The 18,670-nt window shown below is 44.4% G+C and overlaps 1 protein-coding gene and 1 non-coding gene across 5 annotated transcripts in view; one reads left to right on the top strand and one right to left on the bottom strand.

The window, feature by feature from the left end:
- Positions 1–18,670, bottom strand: part of foxn3 (forkhead box N3) — a 368,703-nt gene that overhangs the window by 299,330 nt on the left and 50,703 nt on the right. The gene's annotated exons all lie outside the window — the stretch shown is intronic.
- LOC119962562 lies at positions 18,241–18,347 on the top strand. Its single transcript, XR_005459915.1, has one exon. It is a non-coding gene; the product is annotated as a U6 spliceosomal RNA (small nuclear RNA).

Genomic DNA, 18,670 nt, shown 5'->3' with positions numbered 1-18,670 from the left:
CTCCGGGGAGAATCACCGCCAGTCACGGCGTGGCCCCAGTCGGGGGCCATTGATAGAGGCCCCCACAGTGATTCTCCACCGACAACTGGCCGAGTTCCTGCCGGTGTGGTTCACTCATGGTTCCCCCCGACGGGAGCTCAGAGTGGCGGGTGCGGATTCAGTCCGCGGCTGCCCTGGCGAAAGGGGGGGGGGGGGGTCCGTCACCAGGGGGAGCCTCCAGGACAGGCAGACTCGCGATCGGGGGCCGATTAGCGGGTCCACGCGATCTGGGGAGGGGTCGCCGTCACAGGCAGCCGCTGCGCGCATGCGCGAACCCGCAGCCGGAAGTGCAGGGCCCAGTATCGTCGGCAGCCGGAGCTGCGAGGAGCACTCCGGGACCCTGCTAGCCCCCTTCAAAATGGAGAATTACGCCCATTTTCTCTTGGGCGTGGGGACCTAGCCCCATAACTATACCAGAGCACAAAGGGTTAAGAGGGTGGTTTACAAAAACGTGGCCTGTACTCCCTTGACTTTAAAAGATGACAGGTGATCGAATTGAGGTGTTTAAAACAATAGACGGATTCAATATGGCAGCCATACAAACTATTTGGAACATTAATTTTCAAGACAGGGACACAATAGATTTTTTTTTGTTCGGTAAAGATGTAACGGGAATTATTACAACGGTGAGGGAATGTGGAGGTGCAGATTGGTCACAGTTTGATATAATCCATAGAATCCCTACAGTGCAGAAGGAGGCCATTCAGACCATCGATCTGCACCAACCATCTGAAAGAGCACCCTGCCTATGCCCACTCCCCTACCCTTTCCCCCCCATCCCCACCTCCTGAACATCTTTGAACTGTGCGAGGAAACCGGAGCACCCGGAGGAAACCCTCGCAGACACGGAGAACGTGCAAACTCCACACAATCATCCAAGACTGGAATTGAATCCGAGTTCCTGGCACAGTGAGGCAGCAGGGCTAACCACTGTGCCGTCCTTAAAGGAGCTGAATGGGCCACCACTGTACCGATGATTTAAGAAAGTGGTGGGGGGGGGGGGGCTTTCCGATTTTTCGACTGGGAGCAAATAGCACAGAACTATCAATCAATCTTGATTGTTCAGTTTATGACAAGAAAGCGACTCTCAAGATTAAGCTACAATCTGGGAAACACTCGAGATGAGACAATCAATTTCTGGTACAGCTAAGGTCAAGAGTGAGGGGCTTTTTGTATTTTCCTCGTTGGATTAACAATAATTTTTTTTTTTTTTTTTTTTATAAATTTAGATTACCCAATTATTTTTTTCCAATTAAGGGGCAATTTAGCGTGGCCAATCCACCTACTCTGCACATTTTTGGGTTGTGGGGGCGAAACCCACGCAGACACGGGGAGAATATGCAAACTCCACACGGCAGTGACCCAGAGCCGGGATCGAACCTGGGACCTCAGCGCCGTGAGGCGGTTGTGCTAACCACTAGGCCACCGTGCTGCCCCGGATTAACAATAATGAGGTTGAGGCGATAACAGGAATCATAATTTGAAGTTGGAGTGGAACAAAATCAGGAAATTCAAATTGAATGGAAAGTGAGCTCAAGTTAGCTAAGAGTTATATAACTTCTTGTATCGACATATGGTGTGTTCTGGGTTGCCGGAAGTGAATACAATTTGGAACACAGCACTTAGAACGCAATGTTGGAAACCAAAAAAGTTCCATTACACTTAAGTCAGTCAGGTAATGTTGCTGACAAGCCACACAGAAGTACACCATACCTGGGGATTGAAAGCGAGACAATTCTTTGCCAAATCACTGATCTGACCATCCCCAGTTCAACTGAATACTACATTAGTGGGGCGGCACGGTAGCGCAGTGGTTAGCAGTGCTGCCTCACGGCGCCGAGGACCCGGGTTCGATCCTGGCCCCCAGGTTCGATCCTGGCCCCCAGGTCACCGTCCGTGTGGAGTTTGCACATTCTTCCTGTGTCTACATGGGTGTCACCCCCACAACCCAAAATGTGCAGGGCTGGTGGATTGGCCACGCTAAATTGTCCCTTAATTAGAAAAAAATTAATTGGGTGCTCTAAATTTTTTTTTTTTTTAAATCATGAACCCTTTTGTCGTTATGATTGACATGGGAGTCAAGGGTATAGGGAGTAGGAAGGAACGTGGAGTTAAGGCCTCAATCTGGTCAGCCATGATCTTGTGGAATGGTGGAGCAGGTTTATATGACCTCCCTCCAGACCCTAATGCCTATGTTCCTATGTATGCAGTCCCTCCAGTTTAAAATCAGCCCAAGCACACAGTACACACCTGGATCAGAGTACATAGAAGTACTCTTGTACAATACCAGAGTTGTGGTTGGGGGGGTAGCAGATTTGGCTAGATAACTGGTTTGTGGTGAAGAGCTGGTTCAATTCCCGTACCGGCTGAGGCCAGTTGTGAAGGCCCTGCTTTTTCAACCTTGCCCCTCGCCTGAGGTGTGGTGATCCTCAGGTTAAATCACCACGAGGGAGCTCTTCCCCCTCAAAGGGGAAAGCAGCCTATGCTCATCTGGGACTATGGTGACTTTACCTATACTTGCAAGGATTAAAGCAGTAACCAAAATTGACAACGGTCACCGACTCAAAACTCAACTCTGTTTCGCTCACCACAGATGCTACCTGGCCTGATTGTTGAGCCATTTTCTTTTAATGTAAAGATTCCCGGCATCAGCCGTATTTATTAAGTAAATTATTTCCTCAGAGTTCTGAAGGTTAAATGCGGCAAAGGTTTCTCAGTCTCAATCTTCAGTTGACACTGGTTTTATCACAGTAGTTTTACAGATAAATGCGTTGCTAGAACCGGGGAAGAGCTAACGTACACTCAGCTACCATCCTGACCACAAACAGATCTGCAGTAATCTGTCAGCAGCTGAAGTTTGTGGTTACTGTCAACACCATGGCAACAGAAAATACAATCAGCAATTTTATAAGCATGACGACCAGCACACACCCAATACTTTTAAGGCGGCACAGTTCAGTTTATGAGGATGTTTTAAGTTTGGCAAAGGGATTTGGTTCAGTTATTCTGGTGATCATGGCTCCAATGCTTTTTCCCTCCCCTCACAGTCCCTTCAATCTGAAATTGAGCCTAAATTGATAGCAAAGAAAAATAATGTGCGTCTTACTGCATTACTACAGCAACAATACAGCAACCCAAGATAGTCAAAAAAATAAGAGGGAGAAGATAAAACTTTGAGGGTAAACTAGCAAGTAATATAAAAATGGACAGCAATAGCTTTTTTTAAATACATAAAAAGTAAAAGAGGCTAAAATGGACATTGGTCCCTTATGTTCATTTTGGCCTCTCTCTTCCTTTTTATGCATTTTTAAAAAAATTCTCTGGGGATATAATAATGAGGAACCAGGAAATAGCAGACGTGTTGAACAAATACTTTGTAACAATCTCCACAGTCGACAGGGCAGCACGGTGGCGCAGTGGTTAGCACTGCTGTCCCATGACCTTGAGAACCCGGTTCGATCCAGGCTGTCCGTGTGGAGGTTGCACATTCTCCCCGTGTTACGTGGGTCTCACCCCCACAACCCAAAGATGTGCAGGTTAGGTGGAGTGGCCACGCTAAGTTGCCCCGCAAATGGGGAAAAAATCTTCACGGTGGAAGACATGAATAACATTCCAAAAAAATGAAGTAACCAAGGAGCAGACGGGGGTGTGGGAATAAATATATTAACAATCACTAGGGAAAACATACTAGTGAAACTAAATGAAGCTAAAGGCGGAGGGCATTTAAGATTCAACCACATTGTTGTGGACCTGGAGTCACATGTAGGGCCAGACCAGGTAAGGACGGTACGGTAGCACTGTGGATAGCACAATCGCTTCACAGCTCCAGGGTCCCAGGTTCGATTCCGGCTTGGGTCACTGTCTGTGCGGAGTCTGCATATCCTCCCCGTGTGTGCGTGGGTTTCCTCCGAGTGCTCCGGTTTCCTCCCACAGTCCAAAGATGTGCAGGTTAGGTGGATTGGCCATGATAAATTGCCCTTAGTGTCCAAAATTGCCCTTAGTGTCCAAAATTGCCCTAAGTGTTGGGTGGGGTTACTGGGTTATGAGGATAGGGTGGAGGTGTTAACCTTGGGTAGGGTGCTCTTTCCAGGAGCCGGTGCAGACTCGATGGGCCGAATGGCCTCCTTCTGCACTGTAAATTCTATGATTCTATGACAGCAGACTCCCTTCCCTGAAAGAAGGACATTAGTGGACCAGATGGGTTTTTATGACAAATCGACAATGGTTTCATGGTTAATTCCAGATTTTTCCAGAATTCAGATTTCACGATCTGCCATGGAGGGAACCTTGGTCCCCAGAGCATTCTGCTGGATCACTCGTCCAGTAACAATACCACTATGCCACCGCCTCCCCTCAGCCCAACAGAGCAATTTGGGTTCAAGCCCGATTTGGCTTGCACAAGGGCCAATGGGCTGAATCAAGCAGGCACTCCAGCGGCTGGCCCTTCTAAAGAGGGACATAGCCAATTGAGACAGGGCAAGTGAGCTTTTCCCCACTATTTCAGTGGCACGATTATCCTGTTTCCACTATCTCATATAATAAGCTCGGCTCTATAGCAACACTCGGTTAAGCCCCAGTCCAGAATTTGAGCAGATAATCTAGGTTGACATTCCTGTATAGGGAGTTCTGTATTGTTAGATACAACATCTTTCCTGTTGAACTGAGAGCCCACATGTCGGTTTTGGACAGATGAAACAGACACTGATCAACATTATGTTCTTCTAACATGAAAGGTGTGATATAAAAGTAATTTTGACTTTCAGGTCAACCATCATGGGGAGATGGGGGGGGTGGAAATCCAGGAATCACTAACAATTTAGATTAATTTGGTGGCTTTAACACAATAAAATATCCCATGGCACAGAAACATTATAAGCAAAATTAGGGTTGACGGCTGATGTTTGGTCAAGGAGGTAGCTTTTACAGGGCATCTTAAAAGGACCAGAGAGACAGAGAGGTTTAGGGCTAGAATTCCAGAGCTCTGGGCCCAGATAGCTGAAGACATAGTCATTGTTGGTGGAGCAATTAAAATAGTGCTCAAGAGGGTAAAATTAGAGGAGTGCAGGTTTTTGACTGCAATGGAGCCGGATAAGAGAGATAGGGAGGGGCGAGCTCATGGAAGGATCTGAAAACAATGGTGAGGATATTTAAAGTCAGGGCGGTTCTTAACCAGGCACCAATATATGCCAGCGAGCACAGCTGTGATGGCGAGGGGGATTTGGTGTGAGAGAGTGAGCTGTAGCAGAATTTTGCAATACCTCAAGTTTATGGAGGGTAGAATGTTGTTCGAAAATGTCTGAAGTAACATTTGGTTTAAAAGAATGGAAGTGCCGAATCAGTAGCAATATCTCGACAGACGAAGGATTGAAAAGGGCACAGTGATTTCTTAAATTTCACACCAGGGCAACAATATTGGATAAAAGATGTCGCATTCAGCCATAGAGCAAGAAACATCAAATCAGTTTAGGGCTTTATATGATTGATGGGATCCACTGCTTTCTGTGCGCGTGATTCTCTTTTTTTTAAATTTAGCGTACCCAATTATTTTTTCCAATTGGGGGGCAATTTAGCGTGGCCAATCCACCTATCCTGCACATCTTTTGGGTTGTGGGGGCGAAACCCACGCAGACACGGGGAGAATGTGAAAACTCCACACGGACAGTGACCCAGGGCCGGGATTCGAACCCAGGTCCTCAGCGCCGTAGGCAACAATGCTAACCACTGTGCCACCGTGCTACCCTTGTGCGCGTGATTCTAACTGCACTGCAGCTTTGACAATAATATTTACATCCAAAAGTATAAATGCGCATTTGCTGGACATACCCTCACCTGCTGGGCTGGGCCTTTCACTGTCAATGCACAGATTAATACCAGTGGCTATGCTGCTTTCCCACTTGCTCATTTGGGGGAAAAATACATCCGAGCAAGCAACGTTCATGCAAAACACTGGCAAGCAGAGAAAGAAACCAGCAGCTGAAAATAAAAACAAAAAGACTAAACGAGAAGAAAAAGTTGGAAATAGTCAGCCGGTCAGGCGGCAGCTATGGAGGCACAAACCGGTCAGTGACCCCCAAATGTACGGCACAGCGGTTAGCACTGCTGCCCAACAGCAGCAGGGATCCCTGTTCAACCCCGGCCTTTTGTGTCATTGTCTGTGTGGAGATTGTGCTTTCTGCCCGTCTGTGTGGGTTTCCTCCGGGCGCTCCGGTTTCCTCGCACAGTCCAAAGATGCGCAGGTTAGATGGATTGGCTGGGATAAAATTGCCCCTCGGTGTGCGGGTTAGGTGGGGTTGCGGGGATAGGGTAGGGGAATGGGCCTAGGTAACGTGCTCTTTCAGAGGGTCTGTACAGACCCAATGGGCCGAACGGCCTCCTCCCACACTGTAGATCCCATATTAGCTTCTTTTCTTTCTCCACAGACGCTGCCTGAACACTTCCAGCAGTTTTTGTTTTCATTTCAAATTTTCATCAGCAGCATTTTGTTTTTGTAAAGAAAGCCAGCAACTTTGTGCCACAAATTGAGATCAATAGGAAGGGTCAGCTGAAGTACCACTGTCATTTCTAATCAATATTCTGCCCGGAACCATTACTTACTGATGTTTTAAATTGGACTTCCGCAACTAAAGTCTGAAGCTTGTGCTTCAGTTACGGTATAATTGTCTTGACAGACAGCTGACACCTCCTTTAGATTTTTTAGAAAGAGTTCAAGTTTTATAGATCAGGGATCTGCTATATTAACAAAACGAAAGGCTTGTGCAGAAATGCTGGACTGCCATTAACCTTTAAAGTCACGTAGAGGCAAACTTAGCAATTCCAAATTCGGGGGGGGGGGGGGGGGGGGGGGGGTGGTGAGGAAAAAGCTCAACAGGTTTTCAAAGTTTTGGACCCTGTAGTAGATGAACTGGGGCTATCAATTGATTTGTTTTCCACGTGGAGTTTGCACATTCTCCCCGTGTCTGCATGGGTCTCAACCCAAAACGCTGTGCAGGACAGGGGAATTGGCCACACTAAATTGCCCCTTCATTGGAAAAAAATAATTGGGTATTCCGAATTTAATAAAAAGTTTAATGGTCATTAAACCATTGTCAGAAAAACCTATCTGGCCCTTTAGGGAAGGAAATCTGCCATCTTTACCTGGTCTGACCTACATGTGACTCCAGACCCACAGCAACGTGGTTGACTCTCAAATGTTCTCCGAAATGGAGGACAGTCAGGGACAAGCAATCAAAGTTGGCCTAGCCAGCGACGCAGACGTCCCGGAAAATTAATTTTAAAAACCAATCTCAGGCGATGCCTTTTGAGGGGAAAAGAAATCTTTTTTTAAAATAAATTTAGAGTACCCAATTCATTTTTGTTCCCCAATTAAGGGGCAATTTATGCGTTGGCAATTACCTACCTTGCACATCTTTGGGTTGTGGGGGTGAGGCCCACGCAGACACGGGGAGAATGTGCAAAGTGGGGGGGGTGGGGGGCGAAATCGAAGATCTTATTCTCTGGCACTTTTTCTTTGTACCCCAATTCCCCTTCTGCCTCTCGTGGCCATGGTGTTTAATCTTTCAAACGCTTAATTGCAGATAGTTTAAAAGCGGATTTCAAATGGATGCTGGCTGGATTACTTGTCCAGTGATCATAACCACCACACTTTGTTTAAAATCTGAACAGTAATGGTGAGTAACCCAGTCCCACAGTGTGGGGCAGAGAGAAACAGGATACCCAGGATAGTTTGGATGCCTCTTAATAATCAGTCCTCGAGACATATGCTTTGTTTGACTATCCCCAATATTCATAGGATGCCAGTTGCTGCATTAGTAGTGTACAGGCAGCACTAGGATTTCTAATACAAGGTGACCCTTGTTAATAGACATCAGTGACCTCCTTGGAAGAATCAGATGTAATCTTTCTTTAATCTATAAAGAATTTGGCACTAGTCTGTGGAGAATTATTGCTGTTTTCTTTGCGTCAGTGAACTCTTGGCATCCAAGGGCTTAAAAGGTATCCTCAGCAATGTCGTGGTGTCAATTCAAATTGCCACGGCCTCAGCGCAATGCAGTGACGATGCTCTCTCTCAGCATTTTTCCCGTGCTGACGTGCACTCTGCAATACCCAACTGGGGTGACTAGATCTCTTAAGATCAACCATGGTTGTTCATCATGTTGACTGATGCTAGAAACACGAGGCTATTTTTTTTTTCGCCGGCTGCACCTCATGCACAGGGCAAATTTGGCAAGTTGAAATGACATGCTGCAGGATCAGCATTTTATGCAACAATTGAGAGTACCTGCAACGTGACTCACCTACTGCATTCTGCAGTGTTTCAGAATTCTGGTGGAAGCTTGTGCTGACGTACTGACCCAATGCAAGTTTATTTTGGATAAGGGCAACGTGCAACAGGCAAGCAGGATGGGGCAATCAGTCCCTCGAGTGCAAAGTTGCGGTATGCAGCCCAATATGATATTAGTCTTGTTCAGCTATCGTCTGCTTTATTTGCTTGCTCTGACTGTCTTAAGGATTAAGTATCGGTATTTTATAAGCAAAAGAACATGATTTTTCTTTTCTTCTAAATGCCTGTCCCGCAGCGAGCAGTGTAATAATGAATTTGTTGGCCAAAATCAACTGAGATATTCTCCCCACCCACCCCGCACCTCCCCAAGAAACCTGAAGAAGAAATGCAAAAATCTGGACCAGCCAGATTACATAACAGAATACCTGAAGTCTGACTAATATCACCAACCCGTGGTGACTGAAGACTTCATGCCAACCTTTGCTCCACCCATCACATATCTTGTGAACCTTTAGCAAACACAATACAAACCAGCACGACGACCCCGCGGTCTCCAGGCTTTCCAGGAGGCAAATGTGGTATCTGCAACCTTGCAGTGCTTCAATATGCATATTATTTTCCCAGAACCCATAGGAGATAAGCTGTACCCTCTGGTGTGTGGAACCAGCAATTTAATTTACAAGTAAAGAAAGCCCGACGTGGATTACCAAGAGTATTTCAAATTTAATCTACACCATGCATTTTGTTTGACAGGGCTGCCAAGGAAAATGAGAACACTAAGCTGGTACTGTCATGATTTGATGTGGCACCTTGGGAAAGGCGTCGAAAGATAATACTTTCTTTCTTTAAAAAAAAGGAAAATTGAACAAGGGAATTACTGTGCAAAGTTAGATGGCCAAATCAACTGGGAATGCATATTTAAATGAACAAGATGACGAGCTCAGATAGGGCCCACCAGCAACAAATCGTCACCACAGTTCTAAAAATCTAAATTCTCTAGCAGTGAAAGGGAACAAACGATTCTGTAAGCCTCTTACAGCCAGGCGTAAACGTACACCTGATTCCAAACATAGATTTGGACACCAGATCAACACATTCACTCATGTACGCAACATTAACTCCATGTTCAACATTTAAAGAGGAAATCCTTACGATTCGATCCCGTCCGTGTGGAGTTTGCACATTCTCCCTTTGTCTGCGTGGGTCTCACCCCCACAACCCAAATAGAATTGCAGCATAGGTGGATTGGCCAGGCTAAATTACCCCTTAATTGGAAAAAAGAATTGGGTACTCTGAATTTATTTGTTTGTTTTTTTAATTTTAGTTGATTTGAAATGTTAGTTTTTAAAAAGATCTGAATTAAAATGTTTAGTAGCTGACCTCCAAAGCTACCGTTCACCATAATACAAAACGTTTTCAGATTTCATAACTGCCTCTTAAATTAGTTTTATAGACATAACTTATCTTTGAATGAAAGGTTATCAACTTGAATCATTCCACTCCACAGATGCTGCCTGTTCTGCTGAGCATTTCCATCCATTTCTGATATTAATTGAGATTCCCAGCATCCACGGTATATTGCTTTTATGCCACACATACTCTTGGTATTGTTCGGTTTATTATTCATTAACAGGGAATCCTTCACTCTTTCCAAAGGGGGAGGGGAAATAAGTGGGCAGATGTTTAGTTTTAAAATAAATCTGACAAACCTATCCATGAGGAGCTCTGATTGAAATCAAATCTGCAATAAGATCACAATGAAGATCTTGCCACAAACTATTCCCAAATGTTATTTCCTTTGATCTCATTCCAGAATATTTTCCTTATGAGCCAGGCTGAGGAATTTTCTATCAAAAAAGTCACCAGGGAGCATACAATTTCTTTTTTACTTTGTGTCTGCTTTTTTTGCAAGGAAAGAAATTGTTTAAGGTGTGGGCTGAAGATTGTCAAGAGAGAAGGATTGAACCATCAGGGAGGCCACTGATCAGTCTCAAAATCAGCTATAACAGCTTAATATTTTATTTGATTCAATTTTTTATTTATATATATTCCATGTTATAATAAAAAGTTGCATTTATATAGCATCCTTCACTGTACAAGTACATTACAGCCTATTAAATGTAGTCACTATGATCATATCAGATCATATTTGGGCAGCACGGTAGCACAAGTGAATAGCACTGTGGCTTCACAGCGCCAGGGTCCCAGGTTCGATCCCCTGCTGGGTCACTGTCTGTGCAGAGTCTGCACGTTCTCCCAGTGTCTGTGTGGGTTTCCTCCGGGTGCTCCGGTTTCCTCCACAGTCCAAAGACGTGCAGGTTAGGTGGATTGGCCATGATAAATTGCCCTAAGTGACCAAAAAAAAAAGATTAGGAGGGGTTGTTGGATTACGGGGATAGGGTGGAAGTGAGGGCTTAAGTGAGCCGGTGCAGACTCAATGGGCTGAATGGTCTCCTTCTGCACTGTATGATCTATGTTCTAACTGTCTAGCCAGCTGACAGTAAGTACAAACAGCAATGAAATAGTGATCAGATAATCTGTTACTGCTCTTGTTTGGGGGTTACAGGTTTCCAGGGAATTCCCCTGCTCTTCTGAATATTGCTCTGGGATTTTAGGCCCTCCTGAGAAGAAAGATGGGGCCTCAGTTTAACGTGTCATCCAAAAGCAGGCACCCTTAAGACAGTGCAGCGCTGAAATGTCAACCTAGACTTTGTACTCCAGACTTTTGTTTTCCCAGTATATTCTGAAGCTTTACTTGGGAGCTGATGCACTTGGTCACAGTCTTTTGTCGAGCAGTTTGTTTGGACAGCTTCCAGGACCCTGTGGTTTGGATTTCACAGGAGCGGACGGTGTGGCATATTTTGTAATTGACCAGGCGAGAGGTGCTACCCACGAGCAGTTCCAAAACATCTCCCACAAAGGAGTTCATGATGCTCCTGACCATAAAAGGAGATGCCAGTATTGAGGTGACCAGAGAATGAAGTAACTCTTCATCTCTCGCTGCTTCTTACCCTTCTCTGGCGTCTCATTGAAGGTTTGTTGTTGCCCTTCATGGGAGTGGCTCTCCCCTCCTCGGGTACTTTCAAACTCCATTTCATTTTTTAAAATTCCAACCATCCAACTCAAAGTCAAAAGAGGGCGCAGCTGATGACCTTTAACCAGCAAAATGTCCTCAACGCTTTAGGCTTAATTTCCCCCAATTTTTGCATTCACTGAAGTGAGCAATGTTATGGCAGGGAAATAGAGGGCGCGATTCTCCCGAGTCACGAAAAATCGGGAAGTTGGCGTCAAAAACGGCCGCGTTTGACGACAGCCTCCGCCCCCCCGACCGGGAACCGATTCATCTCCCCGGTCGGGGCTAGCATCGCGCGGCCGTGAACTCCGGCATCGCGGGCTTAACGAATTTCGTTAAGCCCGCTAGCCAAAGTTAGCGACGGCTGACGCGTCAGATGACGTCAGCCGCGCATGCGCGGGCCGGTATGCCCCTCAGCCACCCCGCGAATGGATCCAGCGGGGCGGCGGAAGGAGAAAGAGTGCGCGGGGTAAGGTACGGCCGTGCCAATCGGTGCCATGGTTCCCGAGAACGGGACTTTACGGCCGTTTTTACGAACAGTCAGAGCAGGTGTGTTTTACGCTTGTAAAAACGGCCGTAAAGGCCTTGGAAATCGGCCCATCGGCCAGGAGAGAATCGCTGCTCGCTGTAAAAAAACGGCGGGCAGCGATTCGTGTCGGGAGGCGGGCGTGGGGGGTGTGGAGAATAGCGGGAGGGCGTCGGACCAGCGTGTCCATAAAAAATTACGCCGCCCGCTATTCTCCGATTTTTCGTAAGTCGGGAGAATCGCGCCCAGAATACTTAGTTCAAGTATTCGGTGTTGGCAACAGGCACATCCAGATCATTCCATTTTTTTTTTAAATGGAAACAGATCTGCCAAGACAGATCCCATCACGTTGGAGGATATGCTTATGCTCAAAAGGACAACAGCATTACACCACCGTAAAACGCAAATTGTACTAACCTGCTACTAATGTAGAGCTGTGCCCCTGTCAGGGCACAAAGTCTAATTGTTGTTAAGTACACACAGTTTCGTGTCAGAATTAAATTGCTGTTTTGGTATGACAACTTTGAAAATTGAAAAGCGTTTGTGAATTCTAGGTCAAATTTCAAGCACCCGGCATTAAATGATTACCTTTTCTTTCCATCTGTTGCTGAGTGTGACACTCTGTAATGCATACATGTTAAGAGCAAGGTTTTGATGAGTGGATATTACAAGGTCACAATAAACAAACTTTCTCTGTACTTACATGAACTTAAAAGGCAGTTTTTGCCATTTCATTTTCTCCAAGTTGCGATCAGCTTTAAAAGGTGCCCTAATCCCTTGATCAAAAACCGAGTGAATAAATTAGCTGCCAATTTTTAATTTCAAACCTTACAAGGTGTAATGTTCCATCTACATTTAACGTAAAGCTGGCCACGGTAAACATAGACAACCTTGAGAAACTGTATTGTAACCCTTTGTAAAAAAATAAGCAACCCCACTGTAAACCAGTTTCTCACCTCTCAAGTAAAGTTTTCATAAAAAGTACAATATCAACATGCACAATAGCTGCAGATGGCCTCCAAATCCACCCGACAGAATAAGCAAGGTGGATTCAACGCGTGAATCGGGTTCAGAATAATCTAGCTATCTATCAAACAAACGGCTCCACCAACATATCCTCCCAAAATGCAGAATCTACTGTTTCTTTTGCTAGAAAGGGAAGTACAGGGTGGTGAGAACTTAAGTACAATAAGTAGAATTGGCAGTTACCCAAGGTTCCTAGATACCAACATTAGACAGTCGTAAACTTATAATGTTGTAATATCATTCAGCGGACTGACAAGCTGCTCATGTGGGAATATAGTACCCCATTGAATAGCAGCTTCCCTCCTCATCAAAAATGGCAGTGTAAGGAAATGTTAGTGAAATCAAAGGCAGAACAGATTCAATGAGAAGTGAAATTAATGAAGTGATAGGCCAGATAGGTGACACAAATTACCTGCAAGATTCTAGATAACCCTACACCTTTAAAGGCAAGGGCAGCTTGAAAGATGTCTTCAGTGGAAAAGTATGGGTCAGCCACAGGATCAGAATACTACATCTCAATGTCAAGTTGAACAGGCTCACCAGCATTTAACTATACAAAATGGGTATAATTAGACAGAGGCCATGTATCCTACATTATGTATCTTACATTACAGTATTCTGCACGGAGATGTTATGACAACATATTAAAGCCATCTCATGCTTTATTTATACACACATTATTTAAACAACTCAACTGAATAACTCAATACTTCCCAGCATTATTTATATTTCACTCTGCTGATGCAATGTAGCATTAGCAGAAATATGAAGGCTTATTTCTCAAGTAAACACAGAACAAGAGGACAGCAATTCAAACTCCAGGTTTACACAAGTCTATAACAAACCTTACAAACATTACTACATGATCGTCAAAACAGATGTACTCTATATATTAGAACTGTAGTCAATCCGCAGCTCAGCATACAAACCACCCATATTTTAAACTGCTTTGCATTATCCTAAACTTATACCTTCAGTAACGTCAACCCATATTTCCATATACTGTTTTTTAAACAAAGAGAGAAGCTGCACTGTTCAGACTTTCAACAAACCCATCAAACTATATACAGCAGTGAGCAACCTATGGCCCACAGACCACATGTGACCCACCTGGATTCTGAGTGTGGCCCACGGGACATTTTGTTAACCATTGCCCCAAACGCAGGGTCGCACATTCCACTGATTTTCATCAGTGTAATTTCTTTTCCCCTACCCGTATGACTAAAGTGATACGCATGTAAAGCAAGGTACATGCTGATTGCATTGACTGTGAGAGCTGTGCGCTCCCTCCGCATCCAATTAAAGCCTAAATATTTATTTTGTTTTTAAACCATTTGAAGTTGATGACAGTTTTATTAATATAGAAATTATTAAACATTTTCTATAACTCATTATGAAATATTCAGTGTGTATTAAATGCGGGGTCACGGCTAGTGATCAAGCCCGATTTCAATCTTGCCGTCCACTAAAATGAAGGAGGGCCACTCATTCGGCCCACTCACTAGCCTAGGTTGCCCATCACTGATTTACAGTATACAGCATAAAGCTTTTTTTTAATTTAAGAGTACCCAATTCATTTTTTCCAATTAAGGGGCAATTTAGCCTGGCCAATCCACCTAGCTTGCACATTTTTGGGTTGTGGGGGCGAAATCCACGCAAACATGGGGAGAATGCGCAAACTCCTCACAGACAGTGACCCAGAGTTGGGATCGAACCTGGGACCTCGGTGCCGTGAGGCCACAGTATTAACCCAATGCGCCACCATGCTGCCCCTCATACAGCATAAAGTTAACCGCAGATTTGGTCTTGTTCAGTTTGGAGAGTGCACATAATTTGAATGTTACAGGAAAGAACAGAACTGTTGGTTAAAAAGTAAGAAGAAAATTGAGTTTACCAAGTTTTACTGAGTTTTTTAAAAATTCAATTCGACGATATTTAGAATTACACTTCCCAAAATAGCTTACTAAATTACCTGTTCAGAACATTAGCCAGCATTCCCAGACCAGAATATTGTGAAACACTAAATGGAGCCCTCTTCAGAGAGTAGAGATGTTAAGATACCACTTAGCAGTTGCAACTACATAAATTAGGCTGCATGCATCGAAAAGGTTCCACTTTGGCTTTGCGATTTCACCTTTCTATTGAATCCAGGAGAATGAACAACCGTGGGGCTGACCAGCGGCTGTTCCTAACCTCAGCAAAATCATTCCTCAAACACCTAGCATTTCAGTACCATCCACAATCAGCATTTATTTACTGGATTTATCTTGTTTGAATTTTGCGGGCCTGGGCCTTTGGAACGGTTTTGCTTTTAAAAAGTGTTTTGTCTCATTGGCGGATAAATGTTAAACCAGAACATTGAGGAAAGTCATCATCTTGAGATGCATGCAAATTAATGGAAAAACGGATACCACAAGACAATTAAGGCTCCATCATACAAGGCAAATTATTTGACCCACAAACAATCAAAGAAGCAGTCAGATATTCCCCGAGAACCAAATACAGTAACTAATCAACCTTTGCCAATAATAAATTGTAGCCATTCACTGTCTTTTATCAATTTGCCCCTACTAATCGTAACTGTTGATGGTCTAATTTTTAGCAGAACTTAATCAGTTTCAGACTCCATGACAGCGTTTAGAAACTTTGCAGTTCAGTTTCGGGTCACTGTCTAGACTAACAACCAACAAAATGAAAAAAAGGATTTTACTACTGTTAGAAATAGAGTTTATTAATTTAGAACCACAGAGACCATGGAATTATTTCAATTTCTTTCCTCTCTCTCATCTTAGTCAAAGCAACAAATTAATCTCTCACATGCAAAGAATCTCTTACAAGGAAATTGCAGAACTGATGGATTTACTTAATCTCTCCCATCTCCAGAACCATTTTATTTGTGATTCCATAGTACTTGGGTAGCGTGCTAAGTAAAATTAAGCATATATGGAGGCTGTACTTGTTTCACAACTTGGGAGGTGGAATTTACACAGAAACATAGAAACTAAGAGCATGAGGAGGCCATTCGGCCCTTTGAGGCTGCTCCACTATTCATTATGATCATGGCTGATCTATCAACTCAATAGCCTAATCCTGTCTCCCCCCCCCCCCCACATTCGGCCCAAGAGCTATATCTAACTGCTTCTTTAAAACATACAATGTTTTCGCCTCAAGTACTTCCTGTGATAATGAATTCCACAGGCTGACCATTCTCTGGGTGAAGAAATTTCTCTTCATCTCTGTCCTAAATGGTCGACCCCATATCCTCAAACTTTGACTCCTGAGTCTAGGCAACCCACCATCAGGAACATCTTTTCTTGCATCTACCCTGTCTAGTCCTATTAGAATTTTATAGGTTTTCAATGAGATTCCTCCTCTCATTCTTCTGAACACCAGTGAATACAATCCTAACAAACTCAATCTCTCCTCATACATCAGTCCCGCCATCCCAGGAATCAGTCTTGTAAACGTTCGCTGCACTCCCTCCAGAGCAAGAGCATCCTTCCTCAGATTATGGAGACCAAAACTGCACAATATTCCAGGTCTGGCTTCACCAAGACATCCCTACTCCTGCACTCGAATCCTCTCACTATGAAGGCCAATATGCCATTTGCCTTTTTGCTGTACCTGCATGCTTACCTTCAGTGAATGGTGTACCAGGCCACCCAGATCTCGTTTCACATTCCCCTCTCCTAATTTATGGCCATTCACATAATACTCTGCCTTCCCATTTTTGCACACAAAGTGGATAACCTCGCATTTATCCACATTATACGGCATCTGCCATTCATTTGCCCACTCGCTCAAGTTACCCAAATCACACTGCATCCTCCTCACAGCTCACCCTCCCACCCAACTTTGTGTTGTCAGCAAATTTGGAGATATCGCATTTTGTACCCTCATCCAAATCATTAATATATATTTTGAATAGCTGGGGTCCTAGCACCGATATCTGCTGCACCCAATTAGTCACTGCCCGCCATTTAGAAAAAGACCTTTAATTCCTGCTTTTGTTACCTGTCTGCCAATCAGTTTTCTATCCATCTCAGTACACTATCCCTAATCCCATGCACTTTAATTTTACACACTAACCTCTTATGCAGGACTTTGTCAAAAGCCTTCTGAAAATCCAAATAAGCCACATCCACTGGCTTCCCCTCATCAACTCTACTAGTCAGAGAGCAGCATGGTAGTGCAGTGGTTAGCACTGGGACTTCGGCGCTGAGGACCCGGGTTTGAATCCCAGCCCTGGGTCACTGTCCGTGTGGAGTTTGCACATTCTCCCCGTGTCTGCGTGGGTTTCACCCTCACAACCCAAAGATGTGCTGGTTATGTGGATTGGCCATGCTAAATTGCCCCTTAATTGGAAAAAAAAATAATTGGGTACTCTAAATTTATAAAAGAAAACTCTACTAGTCACATACTCAACGAATTTCCCTTCACAAATCTACGCTGACTCGATCCAATCCTGCCACTGTTTTCCAAGCGCTCTCCTATAAACTCTTTGATAATGGATTGTAGAATTTTCCCCACTGCCGATGTCAGGCTTACTGGTCTATAATTCCCTGTTTTCAGTCTACCCTTTTTGAAATAGAGGGGTCACATTAGCTACCCTCCAATCTGTAGGAGCTGTTCCAGAGTCGGTAGAATCTTGGAAGATGACCATCAATGAATCCACTATTTCTAGAGCTCCTTCTGTATATACTCTTGGGTGCAGATTTGCTATGTGACATCTGTTTCGTACCAAACACTGACAATTAATGTGATTTCGGTCATATGGTTAGACATAGTCTATCAGATGACACATGAAATTCAAGTCTTCACCCCACCTTCCTACTCAAGAGGATGTCTCCCTCCACATTCCTCCCTCAACCAAGAGGGAAAAGATTCGCTAACCATTCATCTAATTTCAGGATCTCGTGCGTAAATCGGCTGCTGTGTGTTTACACAATACCAGAACAACACTTCAAGAGTAATTAGTTGGATGTGATATGCGCTAGCACATCCTTAAAATACGAAAGATGCAACATAAATGAGAGTTTCTTTCAAGCAATAATCAGATGCACGAAAAGAGATGGGGAGTTACCAGGTCATTTATTTTGACTTTAACCAGGATTGTTTCCAAGATTCAATTAAAAGGCAAGTTTCAATGTTTAGATGAACTAATCAGAAAGAGTACAGTGATCAAAGATTTATTTTGCTATCAATGCCCAAAGCAACACGTTGAACAGTGGATGGGTATCACAGAGAGGCAGCAGATGTATATACTACTTACTGCTCATTTAAAAAGTTAACAATGTGTTCGCTTCGGCAGCACATATACTAAAATTGGAACGATACAGAGAAGATTAGCAAGGCCCCTGCGCAAGGATGACACGCAAATTCGTGAAGCGTTCCATGTTTTTCCCAGGTAGCCAAGAATCAGGGGAAAGTCGCCAAAGCATGAGAGGGAGAAATAGACCGGGGGGGGGACAGTTAAACCTAAGAGGAAAGAAAGGCGAATCACAGGAGGGGGGGGGGGGGGGGGGGGGGGGGGGGGGAAGGGAAGAGACAGGAAACAAGAGAGGAGAACCAGGGAGGTGGGGGGGGGGAGGCAGGGAAATGAGAGCCTGAAGGAGGGCACGGGATACAATAATGAACATGGCATCTCCAGGAGCAGGGAACGAGGGGAATAAAGACGAAAGGCGGGAGGAACGGCAGAAGCGGAGGTGAGCGCGAGACGGCAGCG

This window comes from Scyliorhinus canicula, chromosome 2 (assembly GCF_902713615.1).
Source record: "Scyliorhinus canicula chromosome 2, sScyCan1.1, whole genome shotgun sequence".
Lineage (NCBI taxonomy): Eukaryota > Metazoa > Chordata > Chondrichthyes > Carcharhiniformes > Scyliorhinidae > Scyliorhinus > Scyliorhinus canicula.
Note: the sequence above shows the minus strand (reverse complement) of the source record. Positions and strands in the feature narration are given on the sequence as shown.